This window comes from Phasianus colchicus, chromosome 40, assembly GCF_987193195.1.
Source record: "Phasianus colchicus chromosome 40, bPhaCol1.hap1.1, whole genome shotgun sequence".
Classification (NCBI taxonomy): Eukaryota; Metazoa; Chordata; class Aves; order Galliformes; family Phasianidae; genus Phasianus; species Phasianus colchicus.
In genome coordinates this window covers 416,616-423,363 of record NC_143475.1, presented here as the reverse complement: position 1 = coordinate 423,363, position 6,748 = coordinate 416,616, and the positions used below count along the sequence as shown (strand labels likewise).

The 6,748-nt window shown below is 49.6% G+C and overlaps 1 long non-coding RNA gene across 1 annotated transcript; it reads right to left on the bottom strand.

The window, feature by feature from the left end:
* Nucleotides 1-1,568: 1,568 nt before the first annotated feature.
* On the bottom strand, nucleotides 1,569-6,457 carry LOC149913213 (uncharacterized). Its single transcript, XR_016461400.1, has 3 exons — nucleotides 6,206-6,457; nucleotides 5,730-5,840; nucleotides 1,569-1,926 (listed from the first exon to the last, which is right to left on the bottom strand). It is a non-coding gene; the product is annotated as an uncharacterized LOC149913213 (long non-coding RNA).
* Nucleotides 6,458-6,748: the final 291 nt, after the last annotated feature.

The window sequence follows — 6,748 nt, the reverse complement described above, 5'->3', positions numbered from 1 at the left end:
TATGGGGTCTACCACATCTCTATGGGGTCACAGATCCATATTGAGCCACCACATCCCTATGGGGTCACTGAGATCCATATTGAGCCACCACATCCCTATGGGGCCAGACATGTTGCTATGGGGTCGCCCACATCCCTATGGGGTCACTGAGATCCTTATGGGGTCAACCACAACCCTATGGGGTCACTGAGATCCTTATGGGGTCAACCACCTCCCTATGGGGTCACTGAGATCCCTATGGGGTCAACCACATCCCTGTGGGGTCACTGAGATCCATATTGAGCCACCACATCCCTATGGGGCCAGACATGTTGCTATGGGGTCACCCACATCCCTGTGGGGTCACTGAGGTCCCTATGGTGTCAACCATGTCCCTATGGGGTCACTGAGATCCTTATGGGGTCAATCACATCCCTATGGGGTCACTGAGGACCCTATGGGGTCAACCACATCCCTGTGGGGTCACTGAGATCCTTATGGGGTCAACCACATCCCTATGGGGTCACTGAGATCCCTATGGGGTCACTGAGGACCCTATGGGGTCAACCACTTCCCTATGGGGTCACTGAGATCCCTATGGGGTCAACCACATCCCTGTGGGGACACTGAGGTCCCTATGGGATCAACCACAGCCCCACCCGACCCCACAAGCACCCCATAACCTCACAAGGAAAAGGAAAAGGAAAAGAAAAGGAAAAGGAAAAGGAAAAGGAAAAAGGAAAAGAAAAGAAAAAGAAAAAACAGAAAAAGAAAATGAAAGAGAAAAAGGAAGAGAAAGAGAGAAAAAGAGGTAGAGAAAGAGAAAGAGAAAGGAAAAAGAAAAAGGAAAAGAAAAGGAAAAGAAAAAGAACAAGAAAAACGAAAAGAAAAAGTAAAAGAAAAAGGAAAAGGGAAAAGGAAAAGGAAAAGGAAAAGGAAAAGGAAAAGGAAAAGGAAAAGGAAAAGGAAAAGGAAAAGAAAAAGGAAAAGGAGAAGGAAAAGGAAAAGGAGAAGGAAAAGGAAAAGGAGAAGGAAAAGGAAAAAGGAAAAGGGAAAAGGAAAAGGGAAAAGGAAAAGAAAAAGGAAAAGGAAAAAGGAAAAGGGAAAAGGAAAAAGGAAAAGGGAAAGAAAAAGAAAAAGGAAAAGGAAAAGGAAAAGAGAAAAGGAAAAAGGAAAAGGGAAAAGGAAAAAGGAAAAGGGAAAAGAAAAAGAAAAAGGAAAAGGAAAAGGAAAAGAGAAAAGGAAAAAGGAAAAGGGAAAGAAAAAGAAAAAGAGAAAGAAAAAGGAAAAGGAAAATAAAAAGGAAAAGGGAAAGGGAAAAGGAAATGAAAAAGGAAAAGGGACAAGGAAAAGAAAAAGGAAAAGGAAAAGGAAAAGGAAAAGGAAAAGGAAAAGGAAAAGGAAGAAAAGGAAAAAGGAAAAGGAAAAGAAAGAAAAGGAAAAAGGAAAAGGGAAAGAAAAAGAGAAAGAAAAAGAAGAGAAAGAAAAAGAGAAAGAAAAAGGAAAAGGAAAAGGAAAAGAAAGAAAAAGAAAAAGAGAAAGAAAAAGAGAAAGAAAAAGGAAAAGAGAAAGAAAAAGAAAAAGAGAAAGAAAAAGGAAAAGGAAAAGGGAAAGGAAAAGGAAAAGGAAAAGGAAAAGGAAAAGGAAAAGGAAAAGGAAAAGGAAAAGGAAAAGGAAAAGGAAAAGGAAAAGGAAAAGGGAAAGAAGAGGACGAAGGCCATGACGTGCCAGGACGAAATGTCTGTGCTGCGTTTCAGACGCACGGCGCGTCCCAGGGCTCCCGGCTTTCCGCAGGACGGCGCCTCTGCCGGCAGCTGCTCGTAGGATGGAAGCGCGGCGGCGGTCGCTGCGGGTCACCGGTTTTGTCAGCAGGCATCGCAGGGCAACGCTTCCAGCGCAGCCTGCCCAGCACCGCCCCTCCCTTAGTGCTGATTTTGGCTTCGGGATCTGGCGAAGAAAGGAAAGAATGGCTGTGGCTTCTTCTCAACAAAAAGCAAATGGCTGCGTTTAGCCTGAAAAGCTGGGAAACGAGGTCGTTTCTTTCCTGGAAAGGACAGAAGGCGGGGAAAGGACAGCAGGTGACTGAACAGCTGCAAACAGCTGGAAGGGCGCCCAAAAGAAAGCGGCGTTTGGAACCAAGCAAAAGGAAAAACAGATTCCATTCCACGAAGCAACGAATTAAGCTTGACTGAGCCCCGCTGTCCATGCGGTCGTTACGTGAGAGCGACTCAGCCACCCCCCTGCCCCCCATAACCCCTCACTGTTGGTTATCAGCTACTGCAGCCGCACCGCAGACAGCAGAACAGCCAGGCAGCCCCCAGCGAGCGCGCAGGGAGCTCCTCCCTTCTGACAAGTGAGACAGGGAGGTTTGCTGCACGCCGCCCAAAACCTTTCAAACGAGGACGGAAGGGTCAGAGTTGGCCAGGGGGCAGCCCTAAAAGCGGCAGCTTTTGGTGTCGGAGAAAAGAGCACGGGAGACAGGTCTCACGCTGTCATGATCAACAGGTCTCCACTTTATTAAGTGTATCGTGGCTATTTATACATGAAATAATTAGCTCATGCAGATTGCAAAAGCGAAGCCCATGATTGGAAATTCCTCTAATACCCTCGAAGTGGCATTTGTCTGCTTTGTTGTTAAGCACTTCTCTATTTATACATGTTAACAGAGCATTCTGCAAAACACTCCTCAACCGTTCACACAGGCGCTTGGCCAGTCAGAGCCGTGAGATGTTCTTTCTTCCAAAAGGTGTCCTTGGTTCTCATGCCGCTTATCTTGCTCCGCAGCTGCTGCTCTGTGCAGCCCCCCGACTCCAGCGCTGCTGCTCTGAACGGTTTTTCCTTACGTTCCCACATTTTGGAACGCGGGCGTTCAGGGCGAGAGCATCCAGGAGCTGCAGGCACAAACGAACGTGGAAACTTCCCAGGTAGCACAAGGCTGTGAGTTTGCCTGCATCCCTCCATCGTGCCTCGCTGCTCCGGGCCGCTTTCAGCAGGAGGGTGGCAGCACGCGTGCAGAAATGCCCCTTCATTGTGAGGGAGGTTGGAGGCAGCTCAGCAGCCCTTCGCACACAGAGCGACGCACGCGATCAGAACCAGGACGTGGAGAAGATTCGTGTCCAACCAAGTCCTGGTCTCCCAGGGTTTGTGGCAGGCCCCAGTCACTGAGCCTGCAGCTCACACAGCTCGGGACCAAGCCCAGCATCGTTTTCCCTTCGCGGTTCGTGCAAATCATTTTCAGCGATGGTTGGAAACGATGCCTGCTAGAAGGTCAGTGGCCCAGAAACAACATTCAGTTTCTTTCTTTTTCTTTAAAAACCAAACCAAAACAAACCAAAACAACCCAGAACAGTCAAAGCAATACCTTCCAAGGACCCCCTGCTTTCTCGAGCATTTTAACCAAGCTGGAATAGGCCAGCAGACGACCCTTCTTGACAGCTCTCCAATTGCTTTTATCAGCCCCCACGTCTCGCGCCGATCCAAGGCATCCCTACAGAACAAAGCCATCACAGATCCAAGGCATCCCTACAGAACAAAGCCATCACAGATCCAAGGCATCCCTACAGAACAAAGCCATCACAGATCCAAGGCATCCCTACAGAACAAAGCCATCACAGATCCAAGGCATCCCTACAGAACAAAGCCATCACAGATCCAAGGCATCCCTACAGAACAAAGCCATCACAGATCCAAGGCATCCCTACAGAACAAAGCCATCACAGATCCAAGGCATCCCTACAGAACAAAGCCATCACAGATCCAAGGCATCCCTACAGAACAAAGCCATCACAGAACGAGGAGCCGCCATCCTTCTGTGAAGGCAGGAACTCCTCCTTGCCACACAACCCCGTTTCCCAGGTGAGATGTGAACGTACCCTTCAGCAGCAAAGATCCAGGAGCCCTTTGCCTCAGCAGTTCCCTCCTGACGGAGCTGCTGCGTCTAACTCAGTGCCTCAGCGAGAAACTCAACAACTCTGAGGCTGAAAATGCTACGCACATCACTGTTTTCAGCAGACATTGCATCCGAAGGAGTTCAGCCGCTTGAGAATCAGATACTAAGAGAACAACGCTGCTTTCAGGGACGTTCTGACAGGTTCAGAACACGATTAAATGCCTCGAATGTCTTTACGACCACTCCAAGCTGGAGCCCACAGGTGTTTTCTTCTCCCCCTCCTGACAACGAAGCACAGCATCTCCCAGTCTGTTCCTTGGACGGCGGAGAGCAACCAGTCTGATGTGGAGGTAGGGGTCGTCTGGCCTCGCACCGAGCTCGGGTTGAATCAGATCAGAGCTGATTCCAGCCGTCTTCGCCTTCACGCTGCAGTGAGAGCTCCTGTCAGACACGAGGGCAAGGCGTGCAAATTTCATCCTCCACGAGAGCCTCGTGCATCACCTGTTCTCCCACCTCACGAGAGCCTCTGCAGCAGCTGCATCACCTGTCGTCCCACCTCCACTCCAGGCTGCACGGCTCAGGCTGCGCTGCGAAGCTGGCGGGTGCTGCAGGGAGTTTGACAGGCATTTCAGAAGTGAGGGGAAGAAAAGAAACCAACAGAAAGCTTTGCAGTTTGCATCCTGATGCTGAGTTAAGACTGCCAAACCATCTGGCTCAAAAAGATGCCACACGTCGATACAGAACAGCTTGTCTAAAGAAGAATAATGATAACCACACCCAAAACCCAAGGCACGAGCCTCTCAAGACTTCGGTTTCATTGCTGAAACATCAGCCATTGTGCCCCAGAAAAATAACGCCTGTAAAAGGTGAGATCGTTCGACTGAAAGCACTCAGGCAGCAGTGGGGAATAGCAGCATCCCCTACACTCGACAGTTTTTAACTCAACTCAAACAGCCTAGAAGGCAGAGTAGCCACGTAATAGAGGCAATACTTAACCTATCTAACCCTGACCTCTTGGATGCCGTTATCACTGCCACGCTTTTCCCATCACTTGACGCAACTGAAGTTTTTCCTCCAGGCACAGAACGGAGATCAGAAGCTGGAATTTACCTTCAGTCTGTAAGCTGGATTCCCAGGGAAGCGCCTGGCAGCTTTCTCAACCCAGTGCTCTGCTCTTCCATCAGAGGTGTCGTTACGCAGAGCAGCTCTGCCAGCACAAGGTCTTTCTGCACGGGATTCAGCTGCACTGAACGCTGGTTTTCCCCACGCTCACACACAGGAAAAAAGTTTGGTAGCAACTTGATGCTGCAGTCCATAGAGAGCAGGAAGGAAAACATGTTTCCCCCACTAAACAGACCTAGCAAGTCAAATGAGAGCTGTCCATAGGAGTAGGCTGCCTGGAGCCTTACCTAACACGGAGGCTTCAGGAAAACAGCATTAAGTCACAACGAGTGATGCACGCAGTCACTGTGCCAGCAACAAGACTTCTGTGTGCATCCTCTCCCTCCCCGGTGCCCGAATAATGAGACGTGGACCTTGGAGTCCACATTTATACACAGCTTGCCTAATCAGAGCCGTATTTGCCCCGCTTGCTCCACCTCCGAGGAAACAACCCAACCAACAGAAAGCCCACCGCGAACAAAACACCAAACAGTGCAACTGGGAAACAATCTCAGCCCGGTCCTCCAGTGGCAGCAGATTGCTGCTGTCACCAGAATCCCTGCTGCAGAATTCTATGGGGCTCGCAGGGTCGTGGTCCAGAGGGCAGCGGGAAGACGACCATCAGAGCAGGAAGCACAAAGACCGCGTGCATTTACACAGGAGTGAAGCAGGACATCGGGGAGGTGGGCGAGGTGCTCACCTTGTAACACCCAAAAGCTTTTTCTGCGTTTCCCTGAGCCTCGTCGGTCTGTCCCAGCAACCTGTGAGCTTTGGGGTCTCTCTCTCGGACATGAGATAAATAGATGTGGATCTACAGAGGAAAGAAAGAAAGAAAAAGCAGCGGGATCAGCATTCCTCAGCATTACAGGTCCCCCCACACCCTGCAGCCAAGGTGGGACTTGAATCTGCCATCTAGCCATATTTAATCCAAGCCTTAAGCAAGGAACAGCACCATTTCTACACATGACGCATCTACAGATGCTGCATGTTTGCCTGCAAGTCCTGGCCCTGGTTAAACAAAGCAGCAGCTCACAGGAGCTGTAAGAAGGACGTAACACCACGGCATGCAAGGCATTTCAGCCGGGTGGGCTGGTACAGCACCACGTAACCTCCCATCCTTTAAGCTGCTGCTGTAGGAAGAGTTAAATGGCTCCGCATTCTCCCATTTGCTGCCACCTGAAAGCAGCGCGACACCGGTCCTGATTTCTCCACTCCACTTCATGCAGCTTTCCTATCGCACTTCAGAGAACCTTTGTGACCTTCCAGCAGGCTCGTGTTCTTCCATCCCAAAGTACAGCTCAGAAAACAGAATCCTTTCAACGATCTCTGAAGGAAAAAAATACGGCAGGCACATTTTAGACATGCAGTGCAAGTAATTGAGCAGGGCGACCTTTCCAGGGCTGCGTAGTACTTCCTAAAGCTTCTTCAGTTACCAGCTCCAGTTCTCTCCTGGCATTCAGGCCTTTGTTTTCGAAAGGCACAGAGTAAGAAAATCACGTTTCTTCCCAGTAAGTGGCAAAGGCTGCCAAAGCAAAATTGAGGCTTGCAGCAAAGCAAGCAAGTCTCCACACCTGTTACTTTTCACAAGCAACTTCCCACTAAAGGCAGAAGAAGAAGGGGCTCAGCTGCACACACGCTGGTTTTCTTGCAACCTATCGACGTTGCAGAAGGAAACAAGTGCCAGAAACGACGAGCCCAGCTCTTGCTGCCCATGCTTCT